The 20,639-nt window shown below is 36.2% G+C and overlaps 1 long non-coding RNA gene across 1 annotated transcript; it reads right to left on the reverse strand.

Moving 5' to 3' along the window:
- Positions 1–16,492: 16,492 nt before the first annotated feature.
- Positions 16,493–20,530, reverse strand: LOC126817498 (uncharacterized). Its single transcript, XR_007679034.1, has 4 exons — positions 20,428–20,530; positions 18,263–18,448; positions 17,345–17,584; positions 16,493–16,964 (listed from the first exon to the last, which is right to left on the reverse strand). It is a non-coding gene; the product is annotated as an uncharacterized LOC126817498 (long non-coding RNA).
- Positions 20,531–20,639: the final 109 nt, after the last annotated feature.

Genomic DNA, 20,639 nt, shown 5'->3' on the forward strand with positions numbered 1-20,639 from the left:
ATAGTATAGATTACAATAATAAAGTCATTCTCAAACACTAGCCAGGCAGACTGGGCGAGTCTGCTGATAGAAACTGTTACATGTTTCTCCTTCTGGAATCAAGCTGTTGTCCAGGAACTTCAGATCGTAATCTCTCCGGAATCTAATGAAAATCTGTCTTCAAAAAGTTTGCAATGATTTCTTTTATAGGACTCATGGATATCACGCACAGAATAAGCTACTCATGACCTCGAACCTGTGCAATTACTGATTATGATTGGTTAGTTTAGCCAAATGATGCAATTAGTAAATTTCCAAGCACATACGTGTGACCCATGCATCTTTTCTTACTACATATCTTAGTAGCCTTGTGATAGTCTAGAATTTGTCTCTAGCTGTCATTGCTTCTGCTTCACGTTGTGTATTAACTTCTTACTGTTTTCCTTAAGACATTTGTCTTCTCAGTAGTTATAACAATGCAACAGTTTATTTTTACGTTTTATATATCACTAGCAGGATACCCGGCTTCGCTCGGGGGTCATAACTCCGAAACCGGAAGTGGTAGACTAACGCCACCTGGCCTATGTTACTCCCCGGTCCGAGCTACCCCTATACCCCAAATTTCAGACTCGGGGCAGACCTAGTGTGGCCGCCAACCCCGAACAGGCAGACAAACAGACAAACGACAGTCACAAATATTAGTATAGATAGACAGATAGCTGCTTATATATGGATACAAGCATAGTATTGAATACAATAATAAGTCATTCTCAAACACTAGCCAGGCAGACTGGGCGAGCCTGCTGATAGAAACTGTTACATCTTTCCCCTTCTGGAATCAAGATGTTGTCCAGGAACTCAGATCGTAATCTCTCCGGAATCTAATGCATATCTGTCTTAAAAGTTTACCATGATTTCTTTTATAGGACTCATGGATATCACGCACAGCATAAGCTACTCATGACCCTGAACCTGTGCAATCACTGATTATGATTGGTTACTTTAGCCAAATGATGCAATTAGTAAATTTCCAAGCACGTGTAATCTCGTGTTATTTTATTGACACAGCTATGTTTTGGTTCTATAACTCTTTTTATGTGTCGACCTGTCATTCATTCACTAAATTGATGTAAGTACATACTACATATATATGAATCTACTAACTTGCCAAAGATATTAATTTATGAAATATAATGCCATCATTAATTTCAAGAGCAAAAATTCCACAATATTAATACATTGGAGCATAACAGTAGGACGTTAAACCCCATTTCATTTCATTTCGGGCACGGGCCTTAATTTCAAGTTTGCATAAGAAGTTAACAAAAAAAGAGAAGGCGGAAGACAGACAAAGCAAATCAAGTTGATAGTAATTATCCACAAGAACGAAATGGTCACGTAATAATAATATTAATATTCTTATTATTCTTTTCATTTTTCAGCCAGATCCCATTGCTGCACTGCATTATGATCATATTGCTCAACCAAGACCACCACACAAACCCAGTTCAAGTAATTCTTTTGAGAAACATGCAGTAGTTGAATCAAAGGTTTTAAGGTTAAAAAGAAATCATTCAGTTTATTACATGCTTCTGTAAGTGTCATATCTCGAACTAAAAAGGGACATTTAATTTCAATGGGCTCAGTCTCGCCTTTATCACAAACAATTGGATCTGGTGTAGCACCTAAAACTGGAAAAGCTTGATTTATTAGTCCAATGTCATGAATATGATTCTCAGTCTGTTTGATATACATTTGTTTAGCAATTCTGGGAACAGAATAAAAATTACTTTTGTCAAATGTGGTTTTTTTCAAAATGAATCGTTTATTTCTTTCTTTTCATAACAGCTCCAAAATTTGAGGCAGTAACACCACACTTTCTTTCGTTCATCCAGGTGTTATTATTATTTCTTATGGATTTTATGGCTTCATCTTGCTTTACATCTATCTATTTCCACTCAACTTTCATTTTTTTATCTGATTTAAATCTAAAGGTACGTCACAACTGGTTTTGGAAAAACTATTTCAACACATTTATCAGAGTTCTCTGTTCTCGGTTGAGTTGTCAATTGCATAAGGGGTGCCTGAAATACATATTATCTATTTACTGTTTATAATTTTCAGGATGTCAACCGATCGACATCGTGGCCCTTGCTGCAGACAATATGAAAATGAAGAAGAATATGCAAAGTTAATTGTGGAAAATGAAAATCTTAAACGCAGTCAAGTTCATCAAGTAGATAAAGGAAATAGTATGAACCTATCAGCGCAATGTTCAACTTTAAAAGATTCATCTCAATATTATACTTGCTTTCCTTATGTCTGTTTTCTATAAGTTACCGTTTGAATTTTCTAAGAATAGTAGCAGCTTAGTGTTTATCTAGACGATCAACTTCTATTAGTGCTAATAAAATTAAGACAGGACTTTGATTTTAAACGCATATCAAATATGTTTGGAATTTCTTCTCAAGATTATAGCTGTTTCTTTAAAATTGGACCAATTATATGTTTTATAGACTTTGCTCTCTTGTTATATGGCCACACAGGAATATTATCATTGAAAATATGGCAGAACAATTTAAAACTGAGTATGGCTGACTTGTCTGTTGCATTTTAACAAATTTTATGCGCTTCCTTATTGAGAAATAAAAATGGAATATGTCTTTGTTACAGAAAATACAGAGGGATAACTAATGATATTGCTTTTATTACGGTTTTGCATCTGCGGTTTTGCTGAAAAACTTATACAGGCCCAAATCAAGTACATGCTATGCAAGTGGGGATCCAGTAAGTTGAGGGGCCAATGGGTGTTGGTATGGAGTCTGCTGTGCTGCTCACCAAGTATGAGATTGGACTGTCCTTCAAGGTTTGAAGATGTAGTATATTGGCATCTGATACTTGAATTTTTTCTGAAAAAGAAAGTATTAAGCTAAAAAAACAAGCATACCAGTATTTAAAGAAATTGCATGTGACACTCCTTGTATTTTTGGATCATATTTTTAACTGGACGATCACAATAATTACATCACTCCCTAAGAACATTTTCTTATGCGGTGGTTGCCCATACACGTCATCTGAACACTTACCTGTTGTCGTTAAAATTAGCCATCACAGGCTTTCTTCTTCGGTTTACATTCCCTGGCCTTAAATTTATAATCTGTGAAACAGGGGCTGGTTAAATTTTCACCACCCTTGGCTTATCTCACTGCTGTGGTAAACTCGTCGATGATGGTTGAGAAGGGACAGTTTTCTATCCTGCTATCTTCCATTTCAATCATTATTATTATTGCCAACACATGAGCATATACTGAAAAGTGTGTAAAAATACAGACGTGTCTGTCCAAATATAGAAATGCAACTAAAACAACAGATTTTATGGTAAAAATACAAGTTATTTCTGTGATAATACGGATAATTTCCTTCAAATAACCAAACGTAGGGATTTTAAAAACAGATATTTTTTACAGTGTAGCCATCAAAATTCAAGTACCTACAATACCCATTTTAAAAGAATGCGAACGAAAAGAATATAGATCATAATATGGTGTCAAAGTAGCGATTGTTGGTGGTAGGACGGTATTATAGTAAAGTATTCATTCCCAGAGGAAAATATATCATTAAGACATGGGCATATAAGTTGCCAGATCCAGATTCGAGTTTATTCCGAATTAGGAACTATTCTGATTCAGACAGTGTGATATAAATACCCATTTTAATAGCCCCCTCATTCGCTGAACGTCGGGAAACAAACATCACGAATTCACTTAAACGAGAAATAATGATTTATTTCCTTTTATAAAGGCAAAATCTTTGATGGAATCCTAAATCACTTCATCAAATTATGTTTTCTGATACAGGACATTCAACAGGAGTATAATATGGAAATACCGACATAAAACACGCATTTTATAATATCTAAATGTACAAAAATAATGCAGATTTTGAAACTGTAAAAGAAAAACAACAATTTCGATTAGCAGCAGCTTCGGAAAACTAAAAAACATCGTAATAAAACACAGATCTTATTCTGTTTCTTGGCTTCAGATTTTAGTTCCCATTTTACAGTAGTCATTAACCTGTAAAATACTCCTTTACATAGACCAACAATTGATGCGTGCGCATAAATCTGCACGAGATATTAATTATTGATATACGTGGAATATGTAACAAATTGGAGTGAATACATAGTTGACCATATCAACATACTAGTAAATTTATGTTCAGACGAAGAACACTAATTTAAAAGAACCGAAAGGAGCTCTAGATATGTATTGTAATTAGATTTCTTTAAAATATACCCAGACTTATACTGACTATAAAGTACACCATATATAAGGTATCATCTTATAGTTATATACTTTGGGTTGAAACATTTTTTATATTGCTTAAAGACGTCTTCCCGAGTATAAACTGTTTGATTTGATAACACATTTGGCCTTAAACATATTCAGACTAATTTATCTATCACAATTTCGCTTCAAATAACCTTCAAAACCCCTTAATTTATAACAAAACTACCCCAAGCGGTAAAGTATCTTGTTTGTAACGTGGCTTGATTGAGGAAGAATCTATTTTCGATGTGTATTTGTCGTTATATTCGCTGACCATTTACTATAAATGTCGAAGCCTAAGTAAACTGGATTATCCTCTTCATTTTCCACCGTTTAATCGCAGAGTCTGTTGTACGTTTTAACAGTCTCTCAATATTCTTAAAATATTCGATAGGTACGAAGCGACAACAAGGGATATACTATTGGATTGGTGATACCTTTGTATTATTGTCCCGTGGGCGCAACATGGGTCTTTTTCAAGGGATCAAGTATATTTTTTAGTTAAGACTAAAGTGTCTCTACTTTCCATATACCAAATATGCCATTCTTATCCTGGATAAAACTACCCTATAAATACTTTCCCGGGAAAGTATCCTTAAATGGTTTGGCGATTCGAATAGTGTTTCACCGTAATCGAAGAAAGTGTGAAAATTACACCCTGACTTCAATTACAAGGTGTCGATAACAATCCCAAAAAGTTCATAATACTGTGGTATAAATTGTAGTCTTTTCTTTTCAAATAAATACATCTGAAGAATTGTCTTTACGAAATTCTACAAAAAATATTGATCTATAAAGTAAAGGACCAGCACACTAGTTAATTCCGAGTTTCGCTACCGTCGTGACTCGATCGCCATTGCACTATGACTTTATTCACACTCATAACATAAGTCTTTGCAAGTAAACAGTAACACTATACATATACCTAACACGTTATGATTTTGTCTGTTGCTTACCTGATTCAGAATTCATATTCATATTAAACAGTGCACAGGTCACAACGTTTTTTCTTTCTTTTTGTTGTTTTTTTTTTTAAGCTAATTATCCTTAGTCTGCATGTTACCGACACCTTGTAAACACTTCATAAACCACTCGCCAGAATCCGCCGTTGACGTGGAGATCCACATTTATACCGGAACCAAGAACTTCCATATTAAGAACACCCCAAGGTCCAAATCAACGCAGCTCATTACACTCGTAATGAAACATAAAGACGGAAATAATACTGAAATCTGCGAAAAGGTGTTTCAACCACTGAAAACAACAATATAATTATTTCCAGCTGTAACTCTCGGGAATACATAGATTCCTAATAATTGCACAGCTCAGAAAATAACATATACCTCCTACCATCTTAAATCCACCACGCCACAAAACTGCAAAGCATTGGTCGAACTCAAATATTAAAGTTCGCTTAAAGGAGTGCCACCGCATACATAGATATTCATGACTGTCGGACGAGGAATGTAAAATTAATACAAGACAACAAAAGACCGACAGACATTCTTTAATCTCTGCAACAAATCTTCAGCCCCGCCCAAATAAACTTTATTGACAATGATCTTAAATCCATATCTATTCCCAACCGATAGAATTTGCTTCTGAATCAACTAAACGCGAACTTTATACACTCAGTTCTCATTTAAAAAAAACCTACATAATATCATGTAGAATAATCCACGAAAATCGAAATTTGGCGCTAAAATGACACCCTACAATACGGAAACACGTCATTAAGAAAGCGGATAAGGGCCCCTGATGTCATGATAAAGATAATTCGACATCGTCTCTTAGATTACTTAACATGATTCAGAAGAAATATCATTTGGAATGTTGACTTAGCAGCTGTTTATCAAAATTATCCGTAAAACATTAGGTTGTTCAGCTACGTCCTTTCTGCTTAGAGATGCCACACAGGAGCGACAATATTAATGTTACTTAATGTACTTGTGTTTATTTCATACGATTGAAGTAAGAAAAAAATATATCGAATCTTGTGTTTTTATTTAATAGGATTGAAGTAAAAACAATAATATCGAATCTTGCACCAAACACAACTCTAATATTTAAAATTTTGAAATGTATGAACGATTAAACACCATGGACTCTCCTACCACAATATCATATGAAATTCAGAAAGTACACAATTTAGAACCGATTCAAAATTAGATGCTAGGCTGGATTTACCTCCCTTTGGTTGTGGTTTTCTATCATTATGGACCAGTGAATAAAACGCTGACTCGCTAACCAGGTGTCTCTGGTTCGCTGTTGACAGAGAAAGTACCTCGGGATTTTTGACAGTTGGAATTCAAAATAAGGGTAGATCGTAGCACCGGTGTCCGGGCAAAATAACCCTCTTAACACAATGTATGTCGTATCCTCATCTTCTTCGGTGCCGAAAAGTAAGGTTAAACACTATTTCATTTCCTTTAGTGTTGCGTATTAATTTTGTGTAGCTGGGCGGGGCCTACGACATCCATCCGTAGATCTGACCAGGAGCTACTGTGACTAAGTGGATAAGACGCTGGCTCGCTAGCTGGAGGTCACGTGTTCGATCCCTGAATTGGTCGACAAAGTTCATCGGGATTTTCCGATGTGGGTTCCCCTTGTCAGTGGTGCAGGACGGTGGGCCTAACAAGGACCGCTGTCTAGTCGTTCGAATGGGACGAAAAACCGAGGACCCGTGTACACATTGCGTGCACGTAAAAGATCCCTTGGCATTTAGAATTCGATATAAGAGTAGGCCATAGTGCCTTTGTCCAGCCTCGCCGTATGGCGTATGCTGTTGAGGCCATTCATATAGGTTCTGCAAGCTCATTTTCAACAAGTGTCTTTTTCAGTATGGTTAATTATTTTAGGAAAGCAAGATAATAAAATATAAGACTAGGGTCACAACGAACATGCGTATCTTAGAAGTGAACAACATAATTATGGTCATAGAGCTTATTTTTTAAATTATTCCTATTCTTTGACTAGCCCCTCCACAGCTTGATAATTTCTTATCTGGATAAACTTAAAGATTTAAATATTTTTTACAGTGAAATCAAAGCCATGCCGAAGCCATCGATGGGCGAGTAGGCCCACATTGCTATTGTACAATATCTTTCCAGATGGCTGAATTGAGCATATGCGGCTAAAGAGACGAGATGTTGTCATCGGAAATCTGATTGAACCGGGCTTTGATTATGAAGGGCGATAACTCCGATTATCTTTTCAGGACTCAGACTAGCAATTATTTGCCCATTGACTTCAATGTTAAATGACTGTAACATCACAGGCTGTAGCTTTTTGCTCAACATTCCGTTGGTTCCAATCTTTATAGGCACAATGGGGACAACATTTGGCAATCTCCTCATCATAATTTTGTAGGGGGTTGACCATTTAGATTTTTTGCTACACGGATTTGAAGTTGACAGGGGTGAAAATCTCACTTCCGACACAATGATTGCTCTGCAGAAAGACACTTTACACCCCCTATCCCTCCGCTGTAATATCATCAGTATTACCCAAAACTGCTATGAAATTGCAAATTTGATCCCTTTTCTCCAATTCTAGACCAAAAAGTCAACCCAAAAATGCAGGAAGAGGGGAGAAAAAAATTAAGTTAAAAATTGTCTATTTATAACTCGCACTACATTCGTCCATCATGAAATAAGGGGAAATAATTACTAGTCTTAGTCCTATATACCTCACATGTTTCTGCAGTTTAAACAAATCTGTTGTTATCTAATAAACAAACATATATGCAATTCCCTGGCCAAAGAATATGAAAATCTATGCATTTTCAGATGAGCTGTGCGGCATTCTGCAAACACTATAATACATCAGAAAACTGCGGAATTTCAGACAGAAATTTAAAAGCACATGAATTTTGAATTAAACAGAACATTTTTATTTTTGAACATAAATGCATTCTGTAAAAAGATGAGATAAATTCAATATAAATCAAACACGAAAATACTTTAAAACAGTAATCATGATGCAATATTAGACTTTTTAACACTTTCATCGAAAACCACACAGTTTTTCTCTGTTAACGTAGTTTCAAGTGCCAAATTGTGGTCAAATCTAAAATGTTGAAACATGCAGTGCCTATCAATTTTAAAATATCTCCTATATAGCTGTATTTCCATAGGATAAGTAAGTTGAAATAATCTGATTATGTAACACTACAACAGCTTTTTCATCCCCACCCCCCAGTTTGGAATCTGATAATTTAAAAGCACATGAATTTTGAATTCCACAGAACATTTTTATTTTTGAACATAAATGCATTCTTCAAAAAGATGAGATGAATTCAATATAAATCAAACACGAAAATACTTTAAAACAGTAATCATGATGCAATATTAGACTTTTAACACTTTCATCGAAAACCACACAGTTTTTCTCTGTTAACATAGTTTCAAGTGCCAAATTGTGGTCAAATCTAAAATGTTGAAACATGCAGTGCCTATGAATTTCAAAATACCTCCTATATAGCTGTATTTCCACAGGATAAGTAAGTTGAAATAATCTGATTATGTAACACTACAACAGTTTTTTCATCCCCACCCCCCATTATGGAATCCGATACATTGCTGACCAATCATAGGTCGCCCTGTTCACTCGGGCCTGTCAAATGATTTACAATGGCGATGGTGCCTACAACTTTCCTGACCAAGAGATATGCACAACCGTCGATCAACACACAAGCCATTAATGTTATCTTCCAATATGAGAGGCCATGATAAACACACGGGCGTCCTTTTTAAGCTCGGAAATTAAGTCATCACCAAAAAGCAAAGTTTACAGAGGTCCTCGGGGCTGGAACCCAAACTGATTACGATTTGCCCTCCACTTCCACCACAGGTGTCATAGAGATCAGGGATGAAATTGATATGCATCATCGTTCTCCTAAAGCCAGTCCAGGAAGACATCAGGTTTTGAGATGTAGACCTGAAATGTTAAATTTGGATGAGAATGAGAATTCTGGGGCGAATACTATCCAGGGAAACAGTCATTGACATCCAGAAAATGGTCAAAATGTGGAATTCTGTCATTCAGTTAAATGTCAAGGGGAGAAGACAGGCCTGTGCAGTACCAAATTTCCAGCTCATTACTATTAGTGAGCAGAAGTGGGGATCAGGTTGGATGTACTTCTTAAAGTGTATGAAATGCACATTTATCTCACATGTTTTGCTTGGGTTTTTTTAATATACTATTCAAAAAAAGTAGGGGATATTTGATTTTTAAGTGTTATTAAAGTCACCTAATGAAACTGACGAAGAAACAAATGACAAAATGAAATGAAGTTCACATTCATCGATTTATTCCAAATGATCGTTAGACTAAGTAAGGCACAGACTGACCATTATAAGGGTAAAATGATACCCGGGGTCAAACAGCAAAGTTACCACAGCATCACAACCAAGTCAGTAACGGGTAAATCCTCCTCTGTTTGCCAAACAAGCATTGATCCGACGTGGCATACTCCTAATGAGACGTCTAAGGTCATTTTGGTCCAGATTGTCCCATTCCTGTTGCAACGCAGCAGCAAGTTCTTGGACATTGGCAGGACGTTGTTGACGTTGACGTAACCTCTGTCCAAGCATGTCCCAGACATCCTCGATGGGGGAGAGGTCGGGACTCAGTGCTGACCAAGGTAATGTGGTGATGTTCTGTTGTTGGAGGTAACCTGTAACGATCCTGGCCCTGTGACATCTTGCGTTGTCATCCTGGAAGATGAAACGGCGGCCATGACGTCGTGCGAACGGCACAACATGGACTGCTAAGATGTTGTCCCGGTAGTACTGGCCTGTAACACGCCCTGCAACAACATGTAAAGCCGTTCTTCCAGCAACAGTGATGCCTCCCCACACCATAACAGAACCACCCCCAAATCGATCATGTCTGATGACGTTAACGTCTTGGAAGCGCTCGTTTCGACGACGCCACACCCTCCTACGTCTGTCCAAAAAATCAACAGTGAACCTTGACTCATCTGAAAACATCACATTGCTCCAGCGTCGATTATCCCAGTGATGACGATCCCTACACCAACGACCTCTTGCCTGAATGTGATGATCTCCCAAACAAGGGATCACGCGAGGACGTCGGGCGCGAAGGTGACCCCTATGCAGTCGATTCCGAATCGTCTGGCCACTCACTCTCACACCAGTGTCTGTTTGAAGACGAGCGCTGATCTGATTTGCTGTGATGACACGATTTCTCAAGGCCAAGGTACGGATAAATCGATCCTGGGCTTGAGTTGTCGCCCTTGGTCGACCTGAGCGTGGTCTGTCCTGTACAGATTGTGTATCACGGTATCTGGACCATAGCCTGCTTATGACAGACTGAGAAACATTCATCGTCCGCGCCACAACCGCCTGTGTTGTGCCGATCTGTAGCATGCCAAGGGCACGTAACCTTTCATTTTGGGTAAGCCGACGCATATCAAAATTTGTTTTCTGGTCACTAAAACAATTAAACTGATGTTTCCACCCTGGAATTCAATGCCACAATGACTGTAACATTCAAAGTCAGAGTCGTGCAAATCTTGGGTTGGACCCCCATGATGATCCCAAGCATCACATGCATTCCATGCGGTAGCTATTGGTGCGTTTGGGCGTCACATGTAACTGGAAATGTTTCTTCTGTTAGGTTCTATAGTGACTTTTTTCGTAGTCATTTGCATATTTTAGTATTATGCCCCCAAAATCAAATATCCCCTACTTTTTTTGAATAGTATACTTGTGTTGAGGTCAATCATTCCACTCTATGAAACATTACCCTGGCACCTGAAATGATAGGAGGCTGGGGATAAATATGCAATAAAAAAACAGTGAGAAAATAAGAAAAAAATATGGTTTCAACTGGAAATAGAAATAAACCTCTTTATTTCTAGCGAACAGCCTGTCACTGGGCCTCCAAAAAGAAACCAGTTAACAGGCAGTAAAAAAGTAAACCTTGAGTGTCACATAAGTCTAAGCCAATCTCAAAGGTAGATGCCATGTTTTGAGGTTTGGTCTAAATATTAAGGCCAACTGCATGTTTGGTCAAAAGTCACACAGGTGTGAATTTTGGAGTGTACATGTTAACATTTCATTGTATGATGTCAAAAACATGTTAGGTCTAAATGTTAAGGCCAACTGCAGACTTGGTTCAAGGTCGCAACATGTAAATAGGGTTAGGGCACATGATTTTTTGACACAATTGTGGGTTTGGGCTAGGGTCAGGACTAGGTCTTGGCTTAGGCCTAGGGTACATGCTTTTTGACAAGATTGTGGGTTAGGGTTAGGGTAAGGACTGGGTCTTGGGTTAGGGTTAGGGTCAGTCTTGTTTACATCTAGTGACTTTAGACCAAATCTGCAGTTGAGTTGGCCTTAATATTTAGACCTAACCATGTTTTGATATCATTGTGAACAAAATGTTACACATTTACAACCCAAAATTCACACTCAACCAACGGATACCCCCAATCATGGCTATTTTGATACCAAATAGTCAAAAAACTTACTGCTGGGCAATAAAAAAGCAGTATTCTTACCATTTCTGACACTTTCCATTCAAAACTTCGGGAAATAAGCCGTTGAAAAAATATCAACATCCCGAGTCGGCCATGCTTCTTTATATCATATATACCTCACATGTTTCTGCAGTTTAAACAAATCTGTTGTTATCTAATAAACAAACATATATGCAATTCCCTGGCCAAAGAATATGAAAATCTATGCATTTTCAGATGAGCTGTGCGGCATTCTGCAAACACTATAATACATCAGAAAACTGCGAAATTTCAGACAGAAATTTAAAAGCACATGAATTTTGAATTAAACAGAACATTTTTATTTTTGAACATAAATGCATTCTGTAAAAAGATGAGATAAATTCAATATAAATCAAACACGAAAATACTTTAAAACAGTAATCATGATGCAATATTAGACTTTTTAACACTTTCATCGAAAACTACACAGTTTTTCTCTGTTAACGTAATTTCAAGTGCCAAATTGTGGTCAAATCTAAAATGTTGAAACATGCAGTGCCTATCAATTTTAAAATATCTCCTATATAGCTGTATTTCCATAGGATAAGTAAGTTGAAATAATCTGATTATGTAACACTACAACAGCTTTTTCATCCCCACCCCCCAGTTTGGAATCTGATAATTTAAAAGCACATGAATTTTGAATTCCACAGAACATTTTTATTTTTGAACATAAATGCATTCTTCAAAAAGATGAGATGAATTCAATATAAATCAAACACGAAAATACTTTAAAACAGTAATCATGATGCAATATTAGACTTTTAACACTTTCATCGAAAACCACACAGTATATCTCTGTTAACATAGTTTCAAGTGCCAAATTGTGGTCAAATCTAAAATGTTGAAACATGCAGTGCCTATGAATTTCAAAATATCTCCTATATAGCTGTATTTCCACAGGATAAGTAAGTTGAAATAATCTGATTATGTAACACTACAACAGTTTTTTCATCCCCACCCCCCATTATGGAATCCGATACATTGCTGACCAATCATAGGTCGCCCTGTTCACTCGGGCCTGTCAAATGATTTACAATGGCGATGGTGCCTACAACTTTCCTGACCAAGAGATATGCACAACCGTCGATCAACACACAAGCCATTAATGTTATCTTCCAATATGAGAGGCCATGATAAACACACGGGCGTCCTTTTCAAGCTCGGAAATTAAGTCATCACCAAAAAGCAAAGTTTACAGAGGTTCTCGGGGCTGGAACCCAAACTGATTACGATTTGCCCTCCACTTCCACCACAGGTGTCATAGAGATCAGGGATGAAATTGATATGCATCATCGTTCTCCTAAAGCCAGTCCAGGAAGACATCAGGTTTTGAGATGTAGACCTGAAATGTTAAATTTGGATGAGAATGAGAATTCTGGGGCGAATACTATCCAGGGAAACGGTCATTGACATCAAGAAAATGGTCAAAATGTGGAATTCTGTCATTCAGTTAAATGTCAAGGGGAGAAGACAGGCCTGTGCGGTACCAAATTTCCAGCCCATTACTATTAGTGAGCAGAAGTGGGGATCAGGTTGGATGGACTTCTTAAAGTGTATGAAATGCACATTTATCTCACCTGTTTTGCTTCTTTTTTTTTAATACTTGTGTTGAGGTCAATCATTCCACTCTATGAAACATTACCCTGGCACCTGAAATGATAGGAGGCTGGGGATAAATATGCAATAAAAAAACAGTGAGAAAATAAGAAAAAAATATGGTTTCAACTGGAAATAGAAATAAACCTCTTTATTTCTAGCGAACAGCCCGTCACTGGCCCTCCAAAAAGAAACCAGTTAACAGTCAGTAAAAAAGTAAACCTTGAGTGTCACATAAGTCTAAGCCAATCTCAAAGGTAGATGCCATGTTTTGAGGTTCGGTCTAAATATTAAGGCCAACTGCATGTTTGATCAAAAGTCACACAGGTGTGAATTTTGGAGTGTACATGTTAACATTTCATTGTATGTCAAAAACATGTTAGGTCTAAATGTTAAGGCCAGCTGCAGACTTGGTTCAAGGTCACAACATGTAAATAGGGTTAGGGCACATGATTTTTTGACACAATTGTGGGTTTGTGCTAGGGTCAGGACTAGGTCTTGGCTACATGCTTTTTGACAAGATTGTGGGTTAGGGTTAGGGTAAGGACTGGGTCTTGGGTTAGGGTTAGGGTCAGTCTTGTTTACATCTCGTGACTTTAGACCAAATCTGCAGTTGAGTTGGCCTTAATATTTAGACCTAACCATGTTTTGATATCATTGTGAACAAAATGTTACACATTTACAACCCAAAATTCACACTCAACCAACGGATACCCCCAATCATGGCTATTTTGATACCAAATAGTCAAAAAACTTACTGCTGGGCAATAAAAAAGCAGTATTCTTACCATTTCTGACACTTTCCATTCAAAACTTCAGGAAACAAGCCGTTGAAAAAATATCAACATCCCGAGTCGGCCATGCTTCATTATATCATCGGGACTCAGACTAGCAATTATTTGCCCATTGACTTCAATGTTAAATGACTGTAACATCACAGGCTGTAGCTTTTTGCTCAACATTCCGTTGGTTCCAATCTTTATAGGCACAATGGGGACAACATTTGGCAATCTCCTCATCATAATTTTGTAGGGGGTTGACCATTTAGATATTTTGCTACACAGATTTGAAGTTGACAGGGGTGAAAATCTCACTTCCGACACAATGATTGCTCTGCAGAAAGACACTTTACACCCCGTATCCCTCCGCTGTAATATCATCAGTATTACCCAAAACTGCTATGAAATTGCAAATTTGATCCCTTTTCTCCAATTCTAGACCAAAAAGTCAACCCAAAAATGCAGGAAGAGGGGAGAAAAAAATTAAGGGAAAAATTGTCTATTTATAACTCGCAATAATTACTAGTCTTAGTCCATTTGGTCTGGTCATTTTCTCCACATTGAATGTTAATCTACGACATGTTATATTATAACATTTTTTGAACATCCCGATGATATAATGGGGGGGGGGGGGGCGGGGGCAACATGTCGCAACCAGTCACAATCATCTGATATTATTAATAAAGCGGGTTGACCGTATCTATTTTTGTAAGTGACTTCCCTAAATTATTATTGTTTATTTGTAACCAAATCATCAAAAACAATGAAAACTATATTTAACATTTTTTATTTAGATGCATTTCTCGATGTCTTTCTCAATAAAGGTTACCTCATATCGACTACCGTTGTTTCTATGTTTAGAATATAAATTTATAAACTCAGAAAATCTTACAAATTAAGCGGAAAGATATGGCAGAATCAGGTGATAACACTAAGTCTTGGTGCGGATTCGGTATTAGAAATCTGGTCGTCTTTTGATTAAACGACTGCAGAAGAAAGATTTTACTCTCGAAACGTCATGCTGTCTCCAGCGTTCTCTCAGCAACAGCCCAGGCGATCTTGATCACACCTAGCAAGTGTGTAGGATCTATTGCTGCAGTGAAATTTGGTACTCAGACTAGAAATACACAGATCACAACTCTATGGAATACAATTACTGCTCTAAAGTTGGCCAAAACGGCTACAGACTCGTAACTGTTGGTCAAAACTGTCTTAGACTAAGTAAAGCGGTCATAAAAAAAACAATCAAACGACTTGAATATTGTAATCCACTGATAAATATAACATTTTACAAATTATGGGCCGTTTTCGTTTATTGTCTAAGGAGAATGTTACGAAATTCAATTAATCACAATATCTTCGTAAATATTATACGGAATTGAACGATTCTAATTTGCAAGGCGATGCTCAAATAATGACGATCAACGGCACTAAGTAGTTGTAGTCTGAATATTATTATTGGAAATTTTCAGAAATCCTGTTTTAATATTGAATTCAATTGTGCAAACAAATCCATCTTCCCTCTATATATCTATTCAAAAATAAATGAATGGTGTTTAGACTAGAATTGTTTATTGTTACTATTGGCGTTATTAAAGAGAAAGCGGCATATTTATTGAACACTATTAGCAATAATTAATAGATCGATAATAATGAAGTTAATACCCCTTTTGAAGAAAAGTATTTAGAAATCATATCGATATATCCATAGTATTTAGAAGAATAGTGAAAGACAAAAACACAAACCCACCGAACCTAATAATTTGCACATAAATGACAAAATAAATGGCCTATGATAAGAAACATACATATACAATATTTAATTAATCTTTATTTTATTTCATTAATATATCGGTGAAACAGATTTTAGGCCAGATTCTCAGATTACAGGAAAATTCTATACTCGGGTTAAAACTGGATATCAAAATTACGACAAGCAATTAGGGAAAGTGGAAATAATGATAACATCGTATTGAAAACATCTGTTAAAATGTTATAAAAAGCATGGACATTTTAGTTCCACTCGACAAAACATTTACTATGGAATACGTATATCAAGCTTCAATTCCGTAAAGAACACATTTTTTTGGTGTTCGTTCTATTAGAAGATTGAAATCTAAAAACATTTCAAACATTTGCGTGCTCGCTGCAAAATTTAAAATGTGTAAACCGTTTGCCAGAAATTATTTTTTTTAAGGTCCGTGTTTAAATAATATAACTGAACTAAAAACAAAACATATTTGATATGTTAGGGTTTATATTTAAAACTAAAAACAGAGTTTTGGCTATGTGAATTTGAGCATAGTCCTATTTATTTAAAGTTTCTGGTAAACTAAACATTTATTAAAACATAATGATACCGTTTCTACAGTTATCCAGCAATGTTTTTTTTTCTAAATAGATATACATGAATGAATATTCCCCTATTGAAACTAAAAATCCACATTTGGAATTGACTCGATCTGGCCGAGAAGGGTGTACCTTTAACGTGCCAATTTCTATATTAATATATGTATTATTGACAACGAAAGCATCCCTGTGGGCAACTAAAGCTCATAGAACCATCACTGAAATGTGATTTATAACCGTAACAGGTTCCGGATTCCTGATAAAACTGTAAATATGTGCATTCACTGTTCTCCACACATATTACTGCACACTCTATTAGAGATTCGGCTTTGATATTCACACTTCGAATAATGTTGCTCAAGCTCCTGATAACCGTACATGTTGTAACTGTGTCACTACCTGAAACAAGAAATGGTGATTTGAACATTTGTATGTGTAATTTACACAATGTAACCAAGCAATCCAGAACGAAATTGGCACATTCTGAGTAAAAAGTGAAACCTGCGCATATCCAGACCATGAAAGCCTAACCGGAAATGGGCAGTTTTCATTTTCGCAAGTAAATTTGAATTGGTAGTTTTGTAAATGGAGTCTTTTACTTTTTTCAAAGAGCGTCAGCCCCAAGATCAACATGATGTGTAGCGTTTTTTTTTTGGGGGGGGGGGGAAGGAGGTGTCAGTTCATGGTCCAAAACGACTAGCATAATATTAATGGAGTGTTCTTTTTGTTCAAAACTCCAGGGATTACCAGATAAAAATAAAATAAGAGATTAATATTACCGATAGCTGCAGTGATTGTTGGTGGAGATGCATCATCCTCGCACATAAATGTAACCAAGTCATCAGACTTTTTCTTATTCCATGTAACGTCTGAGGCCGTAGCGTATATATAACCCTCTCCAGTCAATTCTTGTGTCGCCCATCGAGGTTGAGCCATCGGATACTCATTTATATCATCCACCCACAGCCATTTTTCATTTTTATATTGTAGGCTGATCCAATACTCTGGGACGAAAAAACCTAAGGTTTTGAAGAAGAAAAAAGTGGTTAACGTTTCTTTTTTTTTAATAAAGCATTAAATCGGGTTGATCTCGTGTGTTATTTGGTTAAAAGATATTTTACTGAGAGATATCAAAAGGGTTAGACAGGAGTTTCAACACAGAAACAAGGTTATATAGTTGGGCTCCAACTTTTCCTTACAATCGAAAATTTACGAAAAGAGTAAGGGAATGGGGTCGAATAGAATAATATTTGAAGAGAATGTTATCCGCCAAAGTACTATGCAAACATTCAAATATTAAATTTTCTTTTAAAACTTGCAGCAAATTTTATGAATTTGTGAAATTAAAAAAATAAGTTGTGTATTCATTTCATTTGATAGAATTGTGTTACCCTATATATGAATACCAAGATAATCTGATAAACCATTCAATTCAATAGTTCCACTAGAATTACATCATGTCGGTATGTTTCGAGAAGGGTTTCTCTAGTCGCTCCTTCGTGCGTCTGTCTGACAGAAAACTCCACCATAGTGATGAAATAGTATACAGATTAAGTAGAAATCATCTTTTTAACTTATTTCTTTTTTTAATTTTTGACTTTCATAACCTATCACTGGATTTGTCACCAGGTGTAATATTTTCAGTGAAGATCGATTATTACCGCACAAAATAAGTCAGCATAATGATGGTGACTTACCGATCATGTTTTTTATCATTTCTTGTTTGAATGCTGAATCCATAACAGGAATTCTCGTTCCTTTAGATCTACACAGTTCTGTAGCTTCTGAAAATGTTTTCACTTCTTTGAATCCATAGTAGCAAACACCATTAAATGAGATACTCATCCCCTCCCCTTGAAATTTCGAGCACTCTGCTTCCACACCTGGAAAGTGTATAAAAAAACACTGAACTAGTTGCAATAATAACGCGCGAATCGCTACGATAGTAAACTAAATTTTAGTTCACGAGGGGTGATTTCGTTTTGTTAACTGAATCAGCAGGGGAAAGATTTATTTACTAGTACCCATTATTTTTCTACATCGCTTTTTGAAATAAAGGTAGGAAACTTGAAACAACAACGAATAGCTTATCCGTGTATATTGCGATAATGCATGTACATGTATCAACGAGTTCATTTAAATTATGTTCCAATTATAAGGGGGCAAAGGGGACAGTTGTTTGTGAGGTCGTCAGAAAATGTAAAGCCCTTATTTATTGGTCACCAATAATAATTTATATGACTTTGGCCTATATTACAAATTATTTTTTTCGAACAAAATACCATATATCATTTATCTTATTTCACCATTTTAATTTGACATGTAGTTTAATTTCTATGTTGAAGGGTCCAAGAACTTGAAGTACGTGGTCTAGATCCGGCCCTGCATGTAAGAATATGGAGACATACAGCAATATCACCAACAAACTCAATTCAAAACCAACACGTGCTCAGCGTTCGATTTATTATTTAGATTAATTTTCGCAATGTTTCACATTGTGGACTTGACGTTCTGATCCGCTGCATCTATCAGTGTTGTTTAATGCACTGTAACATCGTTTGTGTTCTGTAATCAATATGACAATATTAACAGGAAATGACATACGATACCCCTAGCCATAAAACATTGTCTAGCGACAGGCGTTGTTAATATTATTGACTTTTTACTACTTTATGTTAATTTTACTTGTTATACTTCTATTGTTTATTACATTGCATTATATATCAAGATCAAATAAAACTCCAACCACTGAATTAAGCATATTAAAAGCGAGTTGTACAAGTCTATCTCAAATTTACATGCATACCAAATGTGTACTAGACTGCTTGGGGGATACCCACACCCAGCTCTATTGCATAACAACCGTCCCATTTAGAACTGAAGTAGGATATTTAAAAGTCCGACTTTATCATCGTATTACATATGGAAAAAGAACTGAATATGGAGAAAAGGTTACTTAAATGAGAGAAATAATGTAGTATTATAAGGTCCAGGGTTTGACGCAGAACCAGGCATCTCCTTTTTAACACGACGTCGCTTTTTGTAAATATAATTCCATTGATGGTGTACGCAAAACACGGTAATAATAGTTTGTATCAACTTCATTTTTACATTATTTCCAACACAACACAGTGTTTCACTTGTTTCATTGTAGAGAAATGTGACAAAACGATTTCAACCTTTTCCGTAATGAAAACAACAACCATTTAAGTTATTCTTTAGTTGAATTAATGTAAATTTCACAATTTCTTAATGTTTTACATATAGTCCGAGTATTACATCGAAAATTTTGTGTTATAAAAGTTGAATATTAGATACATGGAATATTGTAACAATTTTTTATATTTTACATTTAGCCCGAGTATTACATCAAAGATTATGAGCAAAAATTTAAAATACATATTTCGATCTCAAAAAATAATAATAAAATGACAAATTTTTAAGACAGTGTTATATATAATTCCCAGGTATCGTTCCGACAACTTAAATAGTCCAGTACCAATTTTTACCATTATTTTGATTTAACTCTAGAGGAAGGGGAGGGGCATAACGAGTGCATGTTGCACAATAAGGTCTGTCATTGAGTCAAGTGATGTGGTTTCGATTCCCCACTTGTACGTGACAAGGAGTAGGGTCGCCTGTCCAACGTCGTGTGTTTTCTCGGGGTTCCGCCCCCACTGATAAAACCCCTGCGAAATAATGAAATAAAATTGAACCATGTTTTGGTCCCTGGGTGACCTGGTTTGTGTCGATTCGACTTTACACCACATTTCTCTCCCTATGATTTTACTCTTGCATCTGTCTAAATCTTGATTTGCTGCCTAATAGGGGGTGGGGTACTAAACGAATAAAACAAACTTACCGTTAAATTTGAATAGCAGGATAATTATTGAGTTGAAAACTAAAGGCACCATTTGACAGATACCCATCTTTCTTCTATGCATTCCATTGAGCGTGTCTTAAACAATTTCTAAGTGTGGTATTTAACATGGATGATCGATTTATTGGAGACATCGATTAATGCAAATCATATCAATCATTATCGTATAAAGCAATGGTAATGGAACTTTCTTG

Source organism: Patella vulgata, chromosome 4, assembly GCF_932274485.2.
Source record: "Patella vulgata chromosome 4, xgPatVulg1.2, whole genome shotgun sequence".
Taxonomy (NCBI): Eukaryota; Metazoa; Mollusca; class Gastropoda; family Patellidae; genus Patella; species Patella vulgata.